Source organism: Oncorhynchus mykiss, unplaced genomic scaffold (genome assembly GCF_013265735.2).
Source record: "Oncorhynchus mykiss isolate Arlee unplaced genomic scaffold, USDA_OmykA_1.1 un_scaffold_483, whole genome shotgun sequence".
Lineage (NCBI taxonomy): Eukaryota > Metazoa > Chordata > Actinopteri > Salmoniformes > Salmonidae > Oncorhynchus > Oncorhynchus mykiss.
In genome coordinates, this window is record NW_023493930.1 from 55,174 (window position 1) to 72,500 (window position 17,327).

Here is a 17,327-nt window from a genome sequence, read left to right on the forward strand (position 1 = left end):
ACAGATTGTTGGATGAAATACAAACTAACCTTGCTTACTTATTTCAAAGCGAGGGCACATATTTCAGCCTTGTGGGAAAAAACGGACAAAGAGTTGAAATTCCACAAGGCAGTGACAAAAAGCTTACAGCACCTGGTATTCCCAGGCGGTCTCCCATCCAAGTACTAACCAGGCCCGACCCTGCTTAGCTTCCGAGATCGGACGAGATCAGGCGTACTCAGGCCGGTGTGGCCGTAAGCGAAAGGTGATCTCAAAAAGTGGATGAAATTGCATATACTGTAGCCATAATTTGTAGCACAGATTGTTGGATGAAATACAAACTAACCTTGCTTACTTATTTCAAAGCGAGGGCACATATTTCAGCCTTGTGGGAAAAAACGGACAAAGAGTTGAAATTCCACAAGGCAGTGACAAAAAGCTTACAGCACCTGGTATTCCCAGGCGGTCTCCCATCCAAGTACTAACCAGGACCGACCCTGCTTAGCTTCCGAGATCGGGAGTACTCAGGCCGGTGTGGCCGTAAGCGAGAAACTATCTCTCGGTGCACTATGTAAAGTCAAAGTGAGCCTGATTAACAGCTGTTGCATTTCCACCATTTAGATAAGCATCTTTGTGTCACTCAAAAAGTGGATGAAATTGCATATACTGTAGCCATAATTTGTAGCACAGATTGTTGGATGAAATACAAACTAACCTTGCTTACTTATTTCAAAGCGAGGGCACATATTTCAGCCTTGTGGGAAAAAACGGACAAAGAGTTGAAATTCCACAAGGCAGTGACAAAAAGCTTACAGCACCTGGTATTCCCAGGCGGTCTCCCATCCAAGTACTAACCAGGCCCGACCCTGCTTAGCTTCCGAGATCGGACGAGATCAGGCGTACTCAGGCCGGTGTGGCCGTAAGCGAAAGGCGATCTCAAAAAGTGGATGAAATTGCATATACTGTAGCCATAATTTGTAGCACAGATTGTTGGATGAAATACAAACTAACCTTGCTTACTTATTTCAAAGCGAGGGCACATATTTCAGCCTTGTGGGAAAAAACGGACAAAGAGTTGAAATTCCACAAGGCAGTGACAAAAAGCTTACAGCACCTGGTATTCCCAGGCGGTCTCCCATCCAAGTACTAACCAGGCCCGACCCTGCTTAGCTTCCGAGATCGGGCGTACTCAGGCCGGTGTGGCCGTAAGCGAGAAACTATCTCTTGGTGCACTATGTAAAGTCAAAGTGAGCCTGATTAACAGCTGTTGCATTTCCACCATTTAGATAAGCATCTTTGTGTCACTCAAAAAGTGGATGAAATTGCATATACTGTAGCCATAATTTGTAGCACAGATTGTTGGATGAAATACAAACTAACCTTGCTTACTTATTTCAAAGCGAGGGCACATATTTCAGCCTTGTGGGAAAAAACGGACAAAGAGTTGAAATTCCACAAGGCAGTGACAAAAAGCTTACAGCACCTGGTATTCCCAGGCGGTCTCCCATCCAAGTACTAACCAGGCCCGACCCTGCTTAGCTTCCGAGATCGGACGAGATCAGGCGTACTCAGGCCGGTGTGGCCGTAAGCGAAAGGCAATCTCAAAAAGTGGATGAAATTGCATATACTGTAGCCATAATTTGTAGCACAGATTGTTGGATGAAATACAAACTAACCTTGCTTACTTATTTCAAAGCGAGGGCACATATTTCAGCCTTGTGGGAAAAAACGGACAAAGAGTTGAAATTCCACAAGGCAGTGACAAAAAGCTTACAGCACCTGGTATTCCCAGGCGGTCTCCCATCCAAGTACTAACCAGGCCCGACCCTGCTTAGCTTCCGAGATCGGACGAGATCAGGCGTACTCAGGCCGGTGTGGCCGTAAGCGAGAAACTATCTCTTGGTGCACTATGTAAAGTCAAAGTGAGCCTGATTAACAGCTGTTGCATTTCCACCATTTAGATAAGCATCTTTGTGTCACTCAAAAAGTGGAAGAAATTGCATATACTGTAGCCATAATTTGTAGCACAGATTGTTGGATGAAATACAAACTAACCTTGCTTACTTATTTCAAAGCGAGGGCACATATTTCAGCCTTGTGGGAAAAAACGGACAAAGAGTTGAAATTCCACAAGGCAGTGACAAAAAGCTTACAGCACCTGGTATTCCCAGGCGGTCTCCCATCCAAGTACTAACCAGGCCCGACCCTGCTTAGCTTCCGAGATCGGACGAGATCAGGCGTACTCAGGCCGGTGTGGCCGTAAGCGAAAGGCGATCTCAAAAAGTGGATGAAATTGCATATACTGTAGCCATAATTTGTAGCACAGATTGTTGGATGAAATACAAACTAACCTTGCTTACTTATTTCAAAGCGAGGGCACATATTTCAGCCTTGTGGGAAAAAACGGACAAAGAGTTGAAATTCCACAAGGCAGTGACAAAAAGCTTACAGCACCTGGTATTCCCAGGCGGTCTCCCATCCAAGTACTAACCAGGACCGACCCTGCTTAGCTTCCGAGATCGGGCGTACTCAGGCCGGTGTGGCCGTAAGCGAGAAACTATCTCTCGGTGCACTATGTAAAGTCAAAGTGAGCCTGATTAACAGCTGTTGCATTTCCACCATTTAGATAAGCATCTTTGTGTCACTCAAAAAGTGGATGAAATTGCATATACTGTAGCCATAATTTGTAGCACAGATTGTTGGATGAAATACAAACTAACCTTGCTTACTTATTTCAAAGCGAGGGCACATATTTCAGCCTTGTGGGAAAAAACGGACAAAGAGTTGAAATTCCACAAGGCAGTGACAAAAAGCTTACAGCACCTGGTATTCCCAGGCGGTCTCCCATCCAAGTACTAACCAGGCCCGACCCTGCTTAGCTTCCGAGATCGGACGAGATCAGGCGTACTCAGGCCGGTGTGGCCGTAAGCGAAAGGCGATCTCAAAAAGTGGATGAAATTGCATATACTGTAGCCATAATTTGTAGCACAGATTGTTGGATGAAATACAAACTAACCTTGCTTACTTATTTCAAAGCGAGGGCACATATTTCAGCCTTGTGGGAAAAAACGGACAAAGAGTTGAAATTCCACAAGGCAGTGACAAAAAGCTTACAGCACCTGGTATTCCCAGGCGGTCTCCCATCCAAGTACTAACCAGGCCCGACCCTGCTTAGCTTCCGAGATCGGGCGTACTCAGGCCGGTGTGGCCGTAAGCGAGAAACTATCTCTTGGTGCACTATGTAAAGTCAAAGTGAGCCTGATTAACAGCTGTTGCATTTCCACCATTTAGATAAGCATCTTTGTGTCACTCAAAAAGTGGATGAAATTGCATATACTGTAGCCATAATTTGTAGCACAGATTGTTGGATGAAATACAAACTAACCTTGCTTACTTATTTCAAAGCGAGGGCACATATTTCAGCCTTGTGGGAAAAAACGGACAAAGAGTTGAAATTCCACAAGGCAGTGACAAAAAGCTTACAGCACCTGGTATTCCCAGGCGGTCTCCCATCCAAGTACTAACCAGGCCCGACCCTGCTTAGCTTCCGAGATCGGACGAGATCAGGCGTACTCAGGCCGGTGTGGCCATAAGCGAGAAACTATCTCTTGGTGCACCATGTAAAGTCAAAGTGAGCCTGATTAACAGCTGTTGCATTTCCACCATTTAGATAAGCATCTTTGTGTCACTCAAAAAGTGGAAGAAATTGCATATACTGTAGCCATAATTTGTAGCACAGATTGTTGGATGAAATACAAACTAACCTTGCTTACTTATTTCAAAGCGAGGGCACATATTTCAGCCTTGTGGGAAAAAACGGACAAAGAGTTGAAATTCCACAAGGCAGTGACAAAAAGCTTACAGCACCTGGTATTCCCAGGCGGTCTCCCATCCAAGTACTAACCAGGCCCGACCCTGCTTAGCTTCCGAGATCGGACGAGATCAGGCGTACTCAGGCCGGTGTGGCCGTAAGCGAAAGGCGATCTCAAAAAGTGGATGAAATTGCATATACTGTAGCCATAATTTGTAGCACAGATTGTTGGATGAAATACAAACTAACCTTGCTTACTTATTTCAAAGCGAGGGCACATATTTCAGCCTTGTGGGAAAAAACGGACAAAGAGTTGAAATTCCACAAGGCAGTGACAAAAAGCTTACAGCACCTGGTATTCCCAGGCGGTCTCCCATCCAAGTACTAACCAGGCCCGACCCTGCTTAGCTTCCGAGATCGGACGAGATCAGGCGTACTCAGGCCGGTGTGGCCGTAAGCGAAAGGCAATCTCAAAAAGTGGATGAAATTGCATATACTGTAGCCATAATTTGTAGCACAGATTGTTGGATGAAATACAAACTAACCTTGCTTACTTATTTCAAAGCGAGGGCACATATTTCAGCCTTGTGGGAAAAAACGGACAAAGAGTTGAAATTCCACAAGGCAGTGACAAAAAGCTTACAGCACCTGGTATTCCCAGGCGGTCTCCCATCCAAGTACTAACCAGGCCCGACCCTGCTTAGCTTCCGAGATCGGACGAGATCAGGCGTACTCAGGCCGGTGTGGCCGTAAGCGAAAGGCAATCTCAAAAAGTGGATGAAATTGCATATACTGTAGCCATAATTTGTAGCACAGATTGTTGGATGAAATACAAACTAACCTTGCTTACTTATTTCAAAGCGAGGGCACATATTTCAGCCTTGTGGGAAAAAACGGACAAAGAGTTGAAATTCCACAAGGCAGTGACAAAAAGCTTACAGCACCTGGTATTCCCAGGCGGTCTCCCATCCAAGTACTAACCAGGCCCGACCCTGCTTAGCTTCCGAGATCGGACGAGATCAGGCGTACTCAGGCCGGTGTGGCCGTAAGCGAAAGGCAATCTCAAAAAGTGGATGAAATTGCATATACTGTAGCCATAATTTGTAGCACAGATTGTTGGATGAAATACAAACTAACCTTGCTTACTTATTTCAAAGCGAGGGCACATATTTCAGCCTTGTGGGAAAAAACGGACAAAGAGTTGAAATTCCACAAGGCAGTGACAAAAAGCTTACAGCACCTGGTATTCCCAGGCGGTCTCCCATCCAAGTACTAACCAGGCCCGACCCTGCTTAGCTTCCGAGATCGGACGAGATCAGGCGTACTCAGGCCGGTGTGGCCGTAAGCGAAAGGCAATCTCAAAAAGTGGATGAAATTGCATATACTGTAGCCATAATTTGTAGCACAGATTGTTGGATGAAATACAAACTAACCTTGCTTACTTATTTCAAAGCGAGGGCACATATTTCAGCCTTGTGGGAAAAAACGGACAAAGAGTTGAAATTCCACAAGGCAGTGACAAAAAGCTTACAGCACCTGGTATTCCCAGGCGGTCTCCCATCCAAGTACTAACCAGGCCCGACCCTGCTTAGCTTCCGAGATCGGACGAGATCAGGCGTACTCAGGCCGGTGTGGCCGTAAGCGAGAAACTATCTCTTGGTGCACTATGTAAAGTCAAAGTGAGCCTGATTAACAGCTGTTGCATTTCCACCATTTAGATAAGCATCTTTGTGTCACTCAAAAAGTGGAAGAAATTGCATATACTGTAGCCATAATTTGTAGCACAGATTGTTGGATGAAATACAAACTAACCTTGCTTACTTATTTCAAAGCGAGGGCACATATTTCAGCCTTGTGGGAAAAAACGGACAAAGAGTTGAAATTCCACAAGGCAGTGACAAAAAGCTTACAGCACCTGGTATTCCCAGGCGGTCTCCCATCCAAGTACTAACCAGGCCCGACCCTGCTTAGCTTGCGAGATCGGACGAGATCAGGCGTACTCAGGCCGGTGTGGCCGTAAGCGAAAGGCAATCTCAAAAAGTGGATGAAATTGCATATACTGTAGCCATAATTTGTAGCACAGATTGTTGGATGAAATACAAACTAACCTTGCTTACTTATTTCAAAGCGAGGGCACATATTTCAGCCTTGTGGGAAAAAACGGACAAAGAGTTGAAATTCCACAAGGCAGTGACAAAAAGCTTACAGCACCTGGTATTCCCAGGCGGTCTCCCATCCAAGTACTAACCAGGCCCGACCCTGCTTAGCTTCCGAGATCGGGCGTACTCAGGCCGGTGTGGCCGTAAGCGAGAAACTATCTCTTGGTGCACTATGTAAAGTCAAAGTGAGCCTGATTAACAGCTGTTGCATTTCCACCATTTAGATAAGCATCTTTGTGTCACTCAAAAAGTGGATGAAATTGCATATACTGTAGCCATAATTTGTAGCACAGATTGTTGGATGAAATACAAACTAACCTTGCTTACTTATTTCAAAGCGAGGGCACATATTTCAGCCTTGTGGGAAAAAACGGACAAAGAGTTGAAATTCCACAAGGCAGTGACAAAAAGCTTACAGCACCTGGTATTCCCAGGCGGTCTCCCATCCAAGTACTAACCAGGCCCGACCCTGCTTAGCTTCCGAGATCGGACGAGATCAGGCGTACTCAGGCAGGTGTGGCCGTAAGCGAAAGGCAATCTCAAAAAGTGGATGAAATTGCATATACTGTAGCCATAATTTGTAGCACAGATTGTTGGATGAAATACAAACTAACCTTGCTTACTTATTTCAAAGCGAGGGCACATATTTCAGCCTTGTGGGAAAAAACGGACAAAGAGTTGAAATTCCACAAGGCAGTGACAAAAAGCTTACAGCACCTGGTATTCCCAGGCGGTCTCCCATCCAAGTACTAACCAGGCCCGACCCTGCTTAGCTTCCGAGATCGGACGAGATCAGGCGTACTCAGGCCGGTGTGGCCGTAAGCGAGAAACTATCTCTTGGTGCACCATGTAAAGTCAAAGTGAGCCTGATTAACAGCTGTTGCATTTCCACCATTTAGATAAGCATCTTTGTGTCACTCAAAAAGTGGAAGAAATTGCATATACTGTAGCCATAATTTGTAGCACAGATTGTTGGATGAAATACAAACTAACCTTGCTTACTTATTTCAAAGCGAGGGCACATATTTCAGCCTTGTGGGAAAAAACGGACAAAGAGTTGAAATTCCACAAGGCAGTGACAAAAAGCTTACAGCACCTGGTATTCCCAGGCGGTCTCCCATCCAAGTACTAACCAGGACCGACCCTGCTTAGCTTCCGAGATCGGGCGTACTCAGGCCGGTGTGGCCGTAAGCGAGAAACTATCTCTCGGTGCACTATGTAAAGTCAAAGTGAGCCTGATTAACAGCTGTTGCATTTCCACCATTTAGATAAGCATCTTTGTGTCACTCAAAAAGTGGATGAAATTGCATATACTGTAGCCATAATTTGTAGCACAGATTGTTGGATGAAATACAAACTAACCTTGCTTACTTATTTCAAAGCGAGGGCACATATTTCAGCCTTGTGGGAAAAAACGGACAAAGAGTTGAAATTCCACAAGGCAGTGACAAAAAGCTTACAGCACCTGGTATTCCCAGGCGGTCTCCCATCCAAGTACTAACCAGGCCCGACCCTGCTTAGCTTCCGAGATCGGACGAGATCAGGCGTACTCAGGCCGGTGTGGCCGTAAACGAAAGGCGATCTCAAAAAGTGGATGAAATTGCATATACTGTAGCCATAATTTGTAGCACAGATTGTTGGATGAAATACAAACTAACCTTGCTTACTTATTTCAAAGCGAGGGCACATATTTCAGCCTTGTGGGAAAAAACGGACAAAGAGTTGAAATTCCACAAGGCAGTGACAAAAAGCTTACAGCACCTGGTATTCCCAGGCGGTCTCCCATCCAAGTACTAACCAGGCCCGACCCTGCTTAGCTTCCGAGATCGGACGAGATCAGGCGTACTCAGGCAGGTGTGGCCGTAAGCGAAAGGCAATCTCAAAAAGTGGATGAAATTGCATATACTGTAGCCATAATTTGTAGCACAGATTGTTGGATGAAATACAAACTAACCTTGCTTACTTATTTCAAAGCGAGGGCACATATTTCAGCCTTGTGGGAAAAAACGGACAAAGAGTTGAAATTCCACAAGGCAGTGACAAAAAGCTTACAGCACCTGGTATTCCCAGGCGGTCTCCCATCCAAGTACTAACCAGGCCCGACCCTGCTTAGCTTCCGAGATCGGACGAGATCAGGCGTACTCAGGCCGGTGTGGCCGTAAGCGAGAAACTATCTCTTGGTGCACCATGTAAAGTCAAAGTGAGCCTGATTAACAGCTGTTGCATTTCCACCATTTAGATAAGCATCTTTGTGTCACTCAAAAAGTGGAAGAAATTGCATATACTGTAGCCATAATTTGTAGCACAGATTGTTGGATGAAATACAAACTAACCTTGCTTACTTATTTCAAAGCGAGGGCACATATTTCAGCCTTGTGGGAAAAAACGGACAAAGAGTTGAAATTCCACAAGGCAGTGACAAAAAGCTTACAGCACCTGGTATTCCCAGGCGGTCTCCCATCCAAGTACTAACCAGGACCGACCCTGCTTAGCTTCCGAGATCGGGCGTACTCAGGCCGGTGTGGCCGTAAGCGAGAAACTATCTCTCGGTGCACTATGTAAAGTCAAAGTGAGCCTGATTAACAGCTGTTGCATTTCCACCATTTAGATAAGCATCTTTGTGTCACTCAAAAAGTGGATGAAATTGCATATACTGTAGCCATAATTTGTAGCACAGATTGTTGGATGAAATACAAACTAACCTTGCTTACTTATTTCAAAGCGAGGGCACATATTTCAGCCTTGTGGGAAAAAACGGACAAAGAGTTGAAATTCCACAAGGCAGTGACAAAAAGCTTACAGCACCTGGTATTCCCAGGCGGTCTCCCATCCAAGTACTAACCAGGCCCGACCCTGCTTAGCTTCCGAGATCGGACGAGATCAGGCGTACTCAGGCCGGTGTGGCCGTAAGCGAAAGGCGATCTCAAAAAGTGGATGAAATTGCATATACTGTAGCCATAATTTGTAGCACAGATTGTTGGATGAAATACAAACTAACCTTGCTTACTTATTTCAAAGCGAGGGCACATATTTCAGCCTTGTGGGAAAAAACGGACAAAGAGTTGAAATTCCACAAGGCAGTGACAAAAAGCTTACAGCACCTGGTATTCCCAGGCGGTCTCCCATCCAAGTACTAACCAGGCCCGACCCTGCTTAGCTTCCGAGATCGGGCGTACTCAGGCCGGTGTGGCCGTAAGCGAGAAACTATCTCTTGGTGCACTATGTAAAGTCAAAGTGAGCCTGATTAACAGCTGTTGCATTTCCACCATTTAGATAAGCATCTTTGTGTCACTCAAAAAGTGGATGAAATTGCATATACTGTAGCCATAATTTGTAGCACAGATTGTTGGATGAAATACAAACTAACCTTGCTTACTTATTTCAAAGCGAGGGCACATATTTCAGCCTTGTGGGAAAAAACGGACAAAGAGTTGAAATTCCACAAGGCAGTGACAAAAAGCTTACAGCACCTGGTATTCCCAGGCGGTCTCCCATCCAAGTACTAACCAGGCCCGACCCTGCTTAGCTTCCGAGATCGGACGAGATCAGGCGTACTCAGGCCGGTGTGGCCATAAGCGAGAAACTATCTCTTGGTGCACCATGTAAAGTCAAAGTGAGCCTGATTAACAGCTGTTGCATTTCCACCATTTAGATAAGCATCTTTGTGTCACTCAAAAAGTGGAAGAAATTGCATATACTGTAGCCATAATTTGTAGCACAGATTGTTGGATGAAATACAAACTAACCTTGCTTACTTATTTCAAAGCGAGGGCACATATTTCAGCCTTGTGGGAAAAAACGGACAAAGAGTTGAAATTCCACAAGGCAGTGACAAAAAGCTTACAGCACCTGGTATTCCCAGGCGGTCTCCCATCCAAGTACTAACCAGGCCCGACCCTGCTTAGCTTCCGAGATCGGACGAGATCAGGCGTACTCAGGCCGGTGTGGCCGTAAGCGAAAGGCGATCTCAAAAAGTGGATGAAATTGCATATACTGTAGCCATAATTTGTAGCACAGATTGTTGGATGAAATACAAACTAACCTTGCTTACTTATTTCAAAGCGAGGGCACATATTTCAGCCTTGTGGGAAAAAACGGACAAAGAGTTGAAATTCCACAAGGCAGTGACAAAAAGCTTACAGCACCTGGTATTCCCAGGCGGTCTCCCATCCAAGTACTAACCAGGCCCGACCCTGCTTAGCTTCCGAGATCGGACGAGATCAGGCGTACTCAGGCCGGTGTGGCCGTAAGCGAAAGGCAATCTCAAAAAGTGGATGAAATTGCATATACTGTAGCCATAATTTGTAGCACAGATTGTTGGATGAAATACAAACTAACCTTGCTTACTTATTTCAAAGCGAGGGCACATATTTCAGCCTTGTGGGAAAAAACGGACAAAGAGTTGAAATTCCACAAGGCAGTGACAAAAAGCTTACAGCACCTGGTATTCCCAGGCGGTCTCCCATCCAAGTACTAACCAGGCCCGACCCTGCTTAGCTTCCGAGATCGGACGAGATCAGGCGTACTCAGGCCGGTGTGGCCGTAAGCGAGAAACTATCTCTTGGTGCACTATGTAAAGTCAAAGTGAGCCTGATTAACAGCTGTTGCATTTCCACCATTTAGATAAGCATCTTTGTGTCACTCAAAAAGTGGAAGAAATTGCATATACTGTAGCCATAATTTGTAGCACAGATTGTTGGATGAAATACAAACTAACCTTGCTTACTTATTTCAAAGCGAGGGCACATATTTCAGCCTTGTGGGAAAAAACGGACAAAGAGTTGAAATTCCACAAGGCAGTGACAAAAAGCTTACAGCACCTGGTATTCCCAGGCGGTCTCCCATCCAAGTACTAACCAGGCCCGACCCTGCTTAGCTTCCGAGATCGGACGAGATCAGGCGTACTCAGGCCGGTGTGGCCGTAAGCGAAAGGCAATCTCAAAAAGTGGATGAAATTGCATATACTGTAGCCATAATTTGTAGCACAGATTGTTGGATGAAATACAAACTAACCTTGCTTACTTATTTCAAAGCGAGGGCACATATTTCAGCCTTGTGGGAAAAAACGGACAAAGAGTTGAAATTCCACAAGGCAGTGACAAAAAGCTTACAGCACCTGGTATTCCCAGGCGGTCTCCCATCCAAGTACTAACCAGGCCCGACCCTGCTTAGCTTCCGAGATCGGACGAGATCAGGCGTACTCAGGCCGGTGTGGCCGTAAGCGAGAAACTATCTCTTGGTGCACCATGTAAAGTCAAAGTGAGCCTGATTAACAGCTGTTGCATTTCCACCATTTAGATAAGCATCTTTGTGTCACTCAAAAAGTGGAAGAAATTGCATATACTGTAGCCATAATTTGTAGCACAGATTGTTGGATGAAATACAAACTAACCTTGCTTACTTATTTCAAAGCGAGGGCACATATTTCAGCCTTGTGGGAAAAAACGGACAAAGAGTTGAAATTCCACAAGGCAGTGACAAAAAGCTTACAGCACCTGGTATTCCCAGGCGGTCTCCCATCCAAGTACTAACCAGGACCGACCCTGCTTAGCTTCCGAGATCGGACGAGATCAGGCGTACTCAGGCCGGTGTGGCCGTAAGCGAAAGGCAATCTCAAAAAGTGGATGAAATTGCATATACTGTAGCCATAATTTGTAGCACAGATTGTTGGATGAAATACAAACTAACCTTGCTTACTTATTTCAAAGCGAGGGCACATATTTCAGCCTTGTGGGAAAAAACGGACAAAGAGTTGAAATTCCACAAGGCAGTGACAAAAGCTTACAGCACCTGGTATTCCCAGGCGGTCTCCCAACCAAGTACTAACCAGGCCCGACCCTGCTTAGCTTCCGAGATCGGGCGTACTCAGGCCGGTGTGGCCGTAAGCGAGAAACTATCTCTTGGTGCACTATGTAAAGTCAAAGTGAGCCTGATTAACAGCTGTTGCATTTCCACCATTTAGATAAGCATCTTTGTGTCACTCAAAAAGTGGATGAAATTGCATATACTGTAGCCATAATTTGTAGCACAGATTGTTGGATGAAATACAAACTAACCTTGCTTACTTATTTCAAAGCGAGGGCACATATTTCAGCCTTGTGGGAAAAAACGGACAAAGAGTTGAAATTCCACAAGGCAGTGACAAAAAGCTTACAGCACCTGGTATTCCCAGGCGGTCTCCCATCCAAGTACTAACCAGGCCCGACCCTGCTTAGCTTCCGAGATCGGACGAGATCAGGCGTACTCAGGCCGGTGTGGCCGTAAGCGAAAGGCAATCTCAAAAAGTGGAAGAAATTGCATATACTGTAGCCATAATTTGTAGCACAGATTGTTGGATGAAATACAAACTAACCTTGCTTACTTATTTCAAAGCGAGGGCACATATTTCAGCCTTGTGGGAAAAAACGGACAAAGAGTTGAAATTCCACAAGGCAGTGACAAAAAGCTTACAGCACCTGGTATTCCCAGGCGGTCTCCCATCCAAGTACTAACCAGGCCCGACCCTGCTTAGCTTCCGAGATCGGACGAGATCAGGCGTACTCAGGCCGGTGTGGCCGTAAGCGAAAGGCAATCTCAAAAAGTGGAAGAAATTGCATATACTGTAGCCATAATTTGTAGCACAGATTGTTGGATGAAATACAAACTAACCTTGCTTACTTATTTCAAAGCGAGGGCACATATTTCAGCCTTGTGGGAAAAAACGGACAAAGAGTTGAAATTCCACAAGGCAGTGACAAAAAGCTTACAGCACCTGGTATTCCCAGGCGGTCTCCCATCCAAGTACTAACCAGGCCCGACCCTGCTTAGCTTCCGAGATCGGACGAGATCAGGCGTACTCAGGCCGGTGTGGCCGTAAGCGAAAGGCAATCTCAAAAAGTGGATGAAATTGCATATACTGTAGCCATAATTTGTAGCACAGATTGTTGGATGAAATACAAACTAACCTTGCTTACTTATTTCAAAGCGAGGGCACATATTTCAGCCTTGTGGGAAAAAACGGACAAAGAGTTGAAATTCCACAAGGCAGTGACAAAAAGCTTACAGCACCTGGTATTCCCAGGCGGTCTCCCATCCAAGTACTAACCAGGCCCGACCCTGCTTAGCTTCCGAGATCGGACGAGATCAGGCGTACTCAGGCCGGTGTGGCCGTAAGCGAAAGGCAATCTCAAAAAGTGGATGAAATTGCATATACTGTAGCCATAATTTGTAGCACAGATTGTTGGATGAAATACAAACTAACCTTGCTTACTTCTTTCAAAGCGAGGGCACATATTTCAGCCTTGTGGGAAAAAACGGACAAAGAGTTGAAATTCCACAAGGCAGTGACAAAAAGCTTACAGCACCTGGTATTCCCAGGCGGTCTCCCATCCAAGTACTAACCAGGCCCGACCCTGCTTAGCTTCCGAGATCGGACGAGATCAGGCGTACTCAGGCCGGTGTGGCCGTAAGCGAAAGGCAATCTCAAAAAGTGGAAGAAATTGCATATACTGTAGCCATAATTTGTAGCACAGATTGTTGGATGAAATACAAACTAACCTTGCTTACTTATTTCAAAGCGAGGGCACATATTTCAGCCTTGTGGGAAAAAACGGACAAAGAGTTGAAATTCCACAAGGCAGTGACAAAAAGCTTACAGCACCTGGTATTCCCAGGCGGTCTCCCATCCAAGTACTAACCAGGCCCGACCCTGCTTAGCTTCCGAGATCGGACGAGATCAGGCGTACTCAGGCCGGTGTGGCCGTAAGCGAAAGGCAATCTCAAAAAGTGGAAGAAATTGCATATACTGTAGCCATAATTTGTAGCACAGATTGTTGGATGAAATACAAACTAACCTTGCTTACTTATTTCAAAGCGAGGGCACATATTTCAGCCTTGTGGGAAAAAACGGACAAAGAGTTGAAATTCCACAAGGCAGTGACAAAAAGCTTACAGCACCTGGTATTCCCAGGCGGTCTCCCATCCAAGTACTAACCAGGCCCGACCCTGCTTAGCTTCCGAGATCGGACGAGATCAGGCGTACTCAGGCCGGTGTGGCCGTAAGCAAAAGGCAATCTCAAAAAGTGGATGAAATTGCATATACTGTAGCCATAATTTGTAGCACAGATTGTTGGATGAAATACAAACTAACCTTGCTTACTTATTTCAAAGCGAGGGCACATATTTCAGCCTTGTGGGAAAAAACGGACAAAGAGTTGAAATTCCACAAGGCAGTGACAAAAAGCTTACAGCACCTGGTATTCCCAGGCGGTCTCCCATCCAAGTACTAACCAGGCCCGACCCTGCTTAGCTTCCGAGATCGGACGAGATCAGGCGTACTCAGGCCGGTGTGGCCGTAAGCGAAAGGCAATCTCAAAAAGTGGATGAAATTGCATATACTGTAGCCATAATTTGTAGCACAGATTGTTGGATGAAATACAAACTAACCTTGCTTACTTATTTCAAAGCGAGGGCACATATTTCAGCCTTGTGGGAAAAAACGGACAAAGAGTTGAAATTCCACAAGGCAGTGACAAAAAGCTTACAGCACCTGGTATTCCCAGGCGGTCTCCCATCCAAGTACTAACCAGGCCCGACCCTGCTTAGCTTCCGAGATCGGACGAGATCAGGCGTACTCAGGCCGGTGTGGCCGTAAGCTAAAGGCAATCTCAAAAAGTGGATGAAATTGCATATACTGTAGCCATAATTTGTAGCACAGATTGTTGGATGAAATACAAACTAACCTTGCTTACTTATTTCAAAGCGAGGGCACATATTTCAGCCTTGTGGGAAAAAACGGACAAAGAGTTGAAATTCCACAAGGCAGTGACAAAAAGCTTACAGCACCTGGTATTCCCAGGCGGTCTCCCATCCAAGTACTAACCAGGCCCGACCCTGCTTAGCTTCCGAGATCGGACGAGATCAGGCGTACTCAGGCCGGTGTGGCCGTAAGCAAAAGGCAATCTCAAAAAGTGGATGAAATTGCATATACTGTAGCCATAATTTGTAGCACAGATTGTTGGATGAAATACAAACTAACCTTGCTTACTTATTTCAAAGCGAGGGCACATATTTCAGCCTTGTGGGAAAAAACGGACAAAGAGTTGAAATTCCACAAGGCAGTGACAAAAAGCTTACAGCACCTGGTATTCCCAGGCGGTCTCCCATCCAAGTACTAACCAGGCCCGACCCTGCTTAGCTTCCGAGATCGGACGAGATCAGGCGTACTCAGGCCGGTGTGGCCGTAAGCGAAAGGCAATCTCAAAAAGTGGAAGAAATTGCATATACTGTAGCCATAATTTGTAGCACAGATTGTTGGATGAAATACAAACTAACCTTGCTTACTTATTTCAAAGCGAGGGCACATATTTCAGCCTTGTGGGAAAAAACGGACAAAGAGTTGAAATTCCACAAGGCAGTGACAAAAAGCTTACAGCACCTGGTATTCCCAGGCGGTCTCCCATCCAAGTACTAACCAGGCCCGACCCTGCTTAGCTTCCGAGATCGGACGAGATCAGGCGTACTCAGGCCGGTGTGGCCGTAAGCGAAAGGCAATCTCAAAAAGTGGATGAAATTGCATATACTGTAGCCATAATTTGTAGCACAGATTGTTGGATGAAATACAAACTAACCTTGCTTACTTATTTCAAAGCGAGGGCACATATTTCAGCCTTGTGGGAAAAAACGGACAAAGAGTTGAAATTCCACAAGGCAGTGACAAAAAGCTTACAGCACCTGGTATTCCCAGGCGGTCTCCCATCCAAGTACTAACCAGGCCCGACCCTGCTTAGCTTCCGAGATCGGACGAGATCAGGCGTACTCAGGCCGGTGTGGCCGTAAGCGAAAGGCAATCTCAAAAAGTGGATGAAATTGCATATACTGTAGCCATAATTTGTAGCACAGATTGTTGGATGAAATACAAACTAACCTTGCTTACTTCTTTCAAAGCGAGGGCACATATTTCAGCCTTGTGGGAAAAAACGGACAAAGAGTTGAAATTCCACAAGGCAGTGACAAAAAGCTTACAGCACCTGGTATTCCCAGGCGGTCTCCCATCCAAGTACTAACCAGGCCCGACCCTGCTTAGCTTCCGAGATCGGACGAGATCAGGCGTACTCAGGCCGGTGTGGCCGTAAGCGAAAGGCAATCTCAAAAAGTGGAAGAAATTGCATATACTGTAGCCATAATTTGTAGCACAGATTGTTGGATGAAATACAAACTAACCTTGCTTACTTATTTCAAAGCGAGGGCACATATTTCAGCCTTGTGGGAAAAAACGGACAAAGAGTTGAAATTCCACAAGGCAGTGACAAAAAGCTTACAGCACCTGGTATTCCCAGGCGGTCTCCCATCCAAGTACTAACCAGGCCCGACCCTGCTTAGCTTCCGAGATCGGACGAGATCAGGCGTACTCAGGCCGGTGTGGCCGTAAGCGAAAGGCAATCTCAAAAAGTGGAAGAAATTGCATATACTGTAGCCATAATTTGTAGCACAGATTGTTGGATGAAATACAAACTAACCTTGCTTACTTATTTCAAAGCGAGGGCACATATTTCAGCCTTGTGGGAAAAAACGGACAAAGAGTTGAAATTCCACAAGGCAGTGACAAAAAGCTTACAGCACCTGGTATTCCCAGGCGGTCTCCCATCCAAGTACTAACCAGGCCCGACCCTGCTTAGCTTCCGAGATCGGACGAGATCAGGCGTACTCAGGCCGGTGTGGCCGTAAGCAAAAGGCAATCTCAAAAAGTGGATGAAATTGCATATACTGTAGCCATAATTTGTAGCACAGATTGTTGGATGAAATACAAACTAACCTTGCTTACTTATTTCAAAGCGAGGGCACATATTTCAGCCTTGTGGGAAAAAACGGACAAAGAGTTGAAATTCCACAAGGCAGTGACAAAAAGCTTACAGCACCTGGTATTCCCAGGCGGTCTCCCATCCAAGTACTAACCAGGCCCGACCCTGCTTAGCTTCCGAGATCGGACGAGATCAGGCGTACTCAGGCCGGTGTGGCCGTAAGCGAAAGGCAATCTCAAAAAGTGGATGAAATTGCATATACTGTAGCCATAATTTGTAGCACAGATTGTTGGATGAAATACAAACTAACCTTGCTTACTTATTTCAAAGCGAGGGCACATATTTCAGCCTTGTGGGAAAAAACGGACAAAGAGTTGAAATTCCACAAGGCAGTGACAAAAAGCTTACAGCACCTGGTATTCCCAGGCGGTCTCCCATCCAAGTACTAACCAGGCCCGACCCTGCTTAGCTTCCGAGATCGGACGAGATCAGGCGTACTCAGGCCGGTGTGGCCGTAAGCTAAAGGCAATCTCAAAAAGTGGATGAAATTGCATATACTGTAGCCATAATTTGTAGCACAGATTGTTGGATGAAATACAA

The 17,327-nt window shown here is 45.6% G+C and overlaps 45 non-coding genes and 9 pseudogenes across 45 annotated transcripts; all 54 read right to left on the bottom strand.

Annotated features, from left to right (window-relative positions):
- Positions 1 to 120: 120 nt before the first annotated feature.
- LOC118958076 lies at positions 121 to 239 on the bottom strand. The gene has a single exon (XR_005047155.1). It is a non-coding gene; the product is annotated as a 5S ribosomal RNA (ribosomal RNA).
- A 177-nt stretch (positions 240 to 416) lies between these two features.
- On the bottom strand, positions 417 to 525 carry LOC118958234 (annotated as a pseudogene).
- A 260-nt stretch (positions 526 to 785) lies between these two features.
- Positions 786 to 904, bottom strand: LOC118958077. The gene has a single exon (XR_005047156.1). It is a non-coding gene; the product is annotated as a 5S ribosomal RNA (ribosomal RNA).
- A 177-nt stretch (positions 905 to 1,081) lies between these two features.
- Positions 1,082 to 1,190, bottom strand: LOC118958221 (annotated as a pseudogene).
- Positions 1,191 to 1,450: 260 nt separating this feature from the next.
- On the bottom strand, positions 1,451 to 1,569 carry LOC118958078. The gene has a single exon (XR_005047157.1). It is a non-coding gene; the product is annotated as a 5S ribosomal RNA (ribosomal RNA).
- Positions 1,570 to 1,746: 177 nt separating this feature from the next.
- On the bottom strand, positions 1,747 to 1,865 carry LOC118958080. The gene has a single exon (XR_005047159.1). It is a non-coding gene; the product is annotated as a 5S ribosomal RNA (ribosomal RNA).
- A 260-nt stretch (positions 1,866 to 2,125) lies between these two features.
- On the bottom strand, positions 2,126 to 2,244 carry LOC118958081. The gene has a single exon (XR_005047160.1). It is a non-coding gene; the product is annotated as a 5S ribosomal RNA (ribosomal RNA).
- A 177-nt stretch (positions 2,245 to 2,421) lies between these two features.
- LOC118958230 lies at positions 2,422 to 2,530 on the bottom strand (annotated as a pseudogene).
- A 260-nt stretch (positions 2,531 to 2,790) lies between these two features.
- On the bottom strand, positions 2,791 to 2,909 carry LOC118958082. Its single transcript, XR_005047161.1, has one exon. It is a non-coding gene; the product is annotated as a 5S ribosomal RNA (ribosomal RNA).
- A 177-nt stretch (positions 2,910 to 3,086) lies between these two features.
- Positions 3,087 to 3,195, bottom strand: LOC118958222 (annotated as a pseudogene).
- A 260-nt stretch (positions 3,196 to 3,455) lies between these two features.
- LOC118958172 lies at positions 3,456 to 3,574 on the bottom strand. The gene has a single exon (XR_005047251.1). It is a non-coding gene; the product is annotated as a 5S ribosomal RNA (ribosomal RNA).
- Positions 3,575 to 3,834: 260 nt separating this feature from the next.
- On the bottom strand, positions 3,835 to 3,953 carry LOC118958083. Its single transcript, XR_005047162.1, has one exon. It is a non-coding gene; the product is annotated as a 5S ribosomal RNA (ribosomal RNA).
- A 177-nt stretch (positions 3,954 to 4,130) lies between these two features.
- On the bottom strand, positions 4,131 to 4,249 carry LOC118958084. Its single transcript, XR_005047163.1, has one exon. It is a non-coding gene; the product is annotated as a 5S ribosomal RNA (ribosomal RNA).
- Positions 4,250 to 4,426: 177 nt separating this feature from the next.
- LOC118958085 lies at positions 4,427 to 4,545 on the bottom strand. The gene has a single exon (XR_005047164.1). It is a non-coding gene; the product is annotated as a 5S ribosomal RNA (ribosomal RNA).
- A 177-nt stretch (positions 4,546 to 4,722) lies between these two features.
- Positions 4,723 to 4,841, bottom strand: LOC118958086. Its single transcript, XR_005047165.1, has one exon. It is a non-coding gene; the product is annotated as a 5S ribosomal RNA (ribosomal RNA).
- Positions 4,842 to 5,018: 177 nt separating this feature from the next.
- LOC118958087 lies at positions 5,019 to 5,137 on the bottom strand. Its single transcript, XR_005047166.1, has one exon. It is a non-coding gene; the product is annotated as a 5S ribosomal RNA (ribosomal RNA).
- Positions 5,138 to 5,314: 177 nt separating this feature from the next.
- Positions 5,315 to 5,433, bottom strand: LOC118958088. The gene has a single exon (XR_005047167.1). It is a non-coding gene; the product is annotated as a 5S ribosomal RNA (ribosomal RNA).
- Positions 5,434 to 5,693: 260 nt separating this feature from the next.
- LOC118958206 lies at positions 5,694 to 5,812 on the bottom strand. The gene has a single exon (XR_005047286.1). It is a non-coding gene; the product is annotated as a 5S ribosomal RNA (ribosomal RNA).
- Positions 5,813 to 5,989: 177 nt separating this feature from the next.
- On the bottom strand, positions 5,990 to 6,098 carry LOC118958223 (annotated as a pseudogene).
- A 260-nt stretch (positions 6,099 to 6,358) lies between these two features.
- LOC118958163 lies at positions 6,359 to 6,477 on the bottom strand. Its single transcript, XR_005047242.1, has one exon. It is a non-coding gene; the product is annotated as a 5S ribosomal RNA (ribosomal RNA).
- Positions 6,478 to 6,654: 177 nt separating this feature from the next.
- LOC118958089 lies at positions 6,655 to 6,773 on the bottom strand. The gene has a single exon (XR_005047168.1). It is a non-coding gene; the product is annotated as a 5S ribosomal RNA (ribosomal RNA).
- A 260-nt stretch (positions 6,774 to 7,033) lies between these two features.
- Positions 7,034 to 7,142, bottom strand: LOC118958231 (annotated as a pseudogene).
- A 260-nt stretch (positions 7,143 to 7,402) lies between these two features.
- LOC118958170 lies at positions 7,403 to 7,521 on the bottom strand. Its single transcript, XR_005047249.1, has one exon. It is a non-coding gene; the product is annotated as a 5S ribosomal RNA (ribosomal RNA).
- Positions 7,522 to 7,698: 177 nt separating this feature from the next.
- On the bottom strand, positions 7,699 to 7,817 carry LOC118958164. The gene has a single exon (XR_005047243.1). It is a non-coding gene; the product is annotated as a 5S ribosomal RNA (ribosomal RNA).
- Positions 7,818 to 7,994: 177 nt separating this feature from the next.
- LOC118958091 lies at positions 7,995 to 8,113 on the bottom strand. Its single transcript, XR_005047170.1, has one exon. It is a non-coding gene; the product is annotated as a 5S ribosomal RNA (ribosomal RNA).
- Positions 8,114 to 8,373: 260 nt separating this feature from the next.
- On the bottom strand, positions 8,374 to 8,482 carry LOC118958233 (annotated as a pseudogene).
- A 260-nt stretch (positions 8,483 to 8,742) lies between these two features.
- LOC118958092 lies at positions 8,743 to 8,861 on the bottom strand. Its single transcript, XR_005047171.1, has one exon. It is a non-coding gene; the product is annotated as a 5S ribosomal RNA (ribosomal RNA).
- A 177-nt stretch (positions 8,862 to 9,038) lies between these two features.
- LOC118958224 lies at positions 9,039 to 9,147 on the bottom strand (annotated as a pseudogene).
- Positions 9,148 to 9,407: 260 nt separating this feature from the next.
- LOC118958173 lies at positions 9,408 to 9,526 on the bottom strand. Its single transcript, XR_005047252.1, has one exon. It is a non-coding gene; the product is annotated as a 5S ribosomal RNA (ribosomal RNA).
- A 260-nt stretch (positions 9,527 to 9,786) lies between these two features.
- Positions 9,787 to 9,905, bottom strand: LOC118958093. The gene has a single exon (XR_005047172.1). It is a non-coding gene; the product is annotated as a 5S ribosomal RNA (ribosomal RNA).
- Positions 9,906 to 10,082: 177 nt separating this feature from the next.
- LOC118958094 lies at positions 10,083 to 10,201 on the bottom strand. Its single transcript, XR_005047173.1, has one exon. It is a non-coding gene; the product is annotated as a 5S ribosomal RNA (ribosomal RNA).
- Positions 10,202 to 10,378: 177 nt separating this feature from the next.
- LOC118958095 lies at positions 10,379 to 10,497 on the bottom strand. Its single transcript, XR_005047174.1, has one exon. It is a non-coding gene; the product is annotated as a 5S ribosomal RNA (ribosomal RNA).
- A 260-nt stretch (positions 10,498 to 10,757) lies between these two features.
- Positions 10,758 to 10,876, bottom strand: LOC118958096. Its single transcript, XR_005047175.1, has one exon. It is a non-coding gene; the product is annotated as a 5S ribosomal RNA (ribosomal RNA).
- A 177-nt stretch (positions 10,877 to 11,053) lies between these two features.
- On the bottom strand, positions 11,054 to 11,172 carry LOC118958097. Its single transcript, XR_005047176.1, has one exon. It is a non-coding gene; the product is annotated as a 5S ribosomal RNA (ribosomal RNA).
- A 260-nt stretch (positions 11,173 to 11,432) lies between these two features.
- Positions 11,433 to 11,551, bottom strand: LOC118958196. Its single transcript, XR_005047275.1, has one exon. It is a non-coding gene; the product is annotated as a 5S ribosomal RNA (ribosomal RNA).
- Positions 11,552 to 11,727: 176 nt separating this feature from the next.
- On the bottom strand, positions 11,728 to 11,836 carry LOC118958227 (annotated as a pseudogene).
- Positions 11,837 to 12,096: 260 nt separating this feature from the next.
- LOC118958098 lies at positions 12,097 to 12,215 on the bottom strand. The gene has a single exon (XR_005047177.1). It is a non-coding gene; the product is annotated as a 5S ribosomal RNA (ribosomal RNA).
- Positions 12,216 to 12,392: 177 nt separating this feature from the next.
- On the bottom strand, positions 12,393 to 12,511 carry LOC118958099. The gene has a single exon (XR_005047178.1). It is a non-coding gene; the product is annotated as a 5S ribosomal RNA (ribosomal RNA).
- Positions 12,512 to 12,688: 177 nt separating this feature from the next.
- LOC118958100 lies at positions 12,689 to 12,807 on the bottom strand. The gene has a single exon (XR_005047179.1). It is a non-coding gene; the product is annotated as a 5S ribosomal RNA (ribosomal RNA).
- Positions 12,808 to 12,984: 177 nt separating this feature from the next.
- LOC118958102 lies at positions 12,985 to 13,103 on the bottom strand. The gene has a single exon (XR_005047181.1). It is a non-coding gene; the product is annotated as a 5S ribosomal RNA (ribosomal RNA).
- A 177-nt stretch (positions 13,104 to 13,280) lies between these two features.
- On the bottom strand, positions 13,281 to 13,399 carry LOC118958103. The gene has a single exon (XR_005047182.1). It is a non-coding gene; the product is annotated as a 5S ribosomal RNA (ribosomal RNA).
- A 177-nt stretch (positions 13,400 to 13,576) lies between these two features.
- LOC118958104 lies at positions 13,577 to 13,695 on the bottom strand. Its single transcript, XR_005047183.1, has one exon. It is a non-coding gene; the product is annotated as a 5S ribosomal RNA (ribosomal RNA).
- A 177-nt stretch (positions 13,696 to 13,872) lies between these two features.
- LOC118958105 lies at positions 13,873 to 13,991 on the bottom strand. The gene has a single exon (XR_005047184.1). It is a non-coding gene; the product is annotated as a 5S ribosomal RNA (ribosomal RNA).
- Positions 13,992 to 14,168: 177 nt separating this feature from the next.
- Positions 14,169 to 14,287, bottom strand: LOC118958106. The gene has a single exon (XR_005047185.1). It is a non-coding gene; the product is annotated as a 5S ribosomal RNA (ribosomal RNA).
- A 177-nt stretch (positions 14,288 to 14,464) lies between these two features.
- Positions 14,465 to 14,583, bottom strand: LOC118958107. Its single transcript, XR_005047186.1, has one exon. It is a non-coding gene; the product is annotated as a 5S ribosomal RNA (ribosomal RNA).
- A 177-nt stretch (positions 14,584 to 14,760) lies between these two features.
- Positions 14,761 to 14,879, bottom strand: LOC118958108. The gene has a single exon (XR_005047187.1). It is a non-coding gene; the product is annotated as a 5S ribosomal RNA (ribosomal RNA).
- A 177-nt stretch (positions 14,880 to 15,056) lies between these two features.
- Positions 15,057 to 15,175, bottom strand: LOC118958109. Its single transcript, XR_005047188.1, has one exon. It is a non-coding gene; the product is annotated as a 5S ribosomal RNA (ribosomal RNA).
- Positions 15,176 to 15,352: 177 nt separating this feature from the next.
- On the bottom strand, positions 15,353 to 15,471 carry LOC118958110. Its single transcript, XR_005047189.1, has one exon. It is a non-coding gene; the product is annotated as a 5S ribosomal RNA (ribosomal RNA).
- Positions 15,472 to 15,648: 177 nt separating this feature from the next.
- On the bottom strand, positions 15,649 to 15,767 carry LOC118958111. Its single transcript, XR_005047190.1, has one exon. It is a non-coding gene; the product is annotated as a 5S ribosomal RNA (ribosomal RNA).
- Positions 15,768 to 15,944: 177 nt separating this feature from the next.
- Positions 15,945 to 16,063, bottom strand: LOC118958113. Its single transcript, XR_005047192.1, has one exon. It is a non-coding gene; the product is annotated as a 5S ribosomal RNA (ribosomal RNA).
- A 177-nt stretch (positions 16,064 to 16,240) lies between these two features.
- On the bottom strand, positions 16,241 to 16,359 carry LOC118958114. Its single transcript, XR_005047193.1, has one exon. It is a non-coding gene; the product is annotated as a 5S ribosomal RNA (ribosomal RNA).
- Positions 16,360 to 16,536: 177 nt separating this feature from the next.
- On the bottom strand, positions 16,537 to 16,655 carry LOC118958115. The gene has a single exon (XR_005047194.1). It is a non-coding gene; the product is annotated as a 5S ribosomal RNA (ribosomal RNA).
- A 177-nt stretch (positions 16,656 to 16,832) lies between these two features.
- Positions 16,833 to 16,951, bottom strand: LOC118958116. The gene has a single exon (XR_005047195.1). It is a non-coding gene; the product is annotated as a 5S ribosomal RNA (ribosomal RNA).
- Positions 16,952 to 17,128: 177 nt separating this feature from the next.
- LOC118958117 lies at positions 17,129 to 17,247 on the bottom strand. The gene has a single exon (XR_005047196.1). It is a non-coding gene; the product is annotated as a 5S ribosomal RNA (ribosomal RNA).
- Between the last annotated feature and the right edge of the window lie 80 nt (positions 17,248 to 17,327).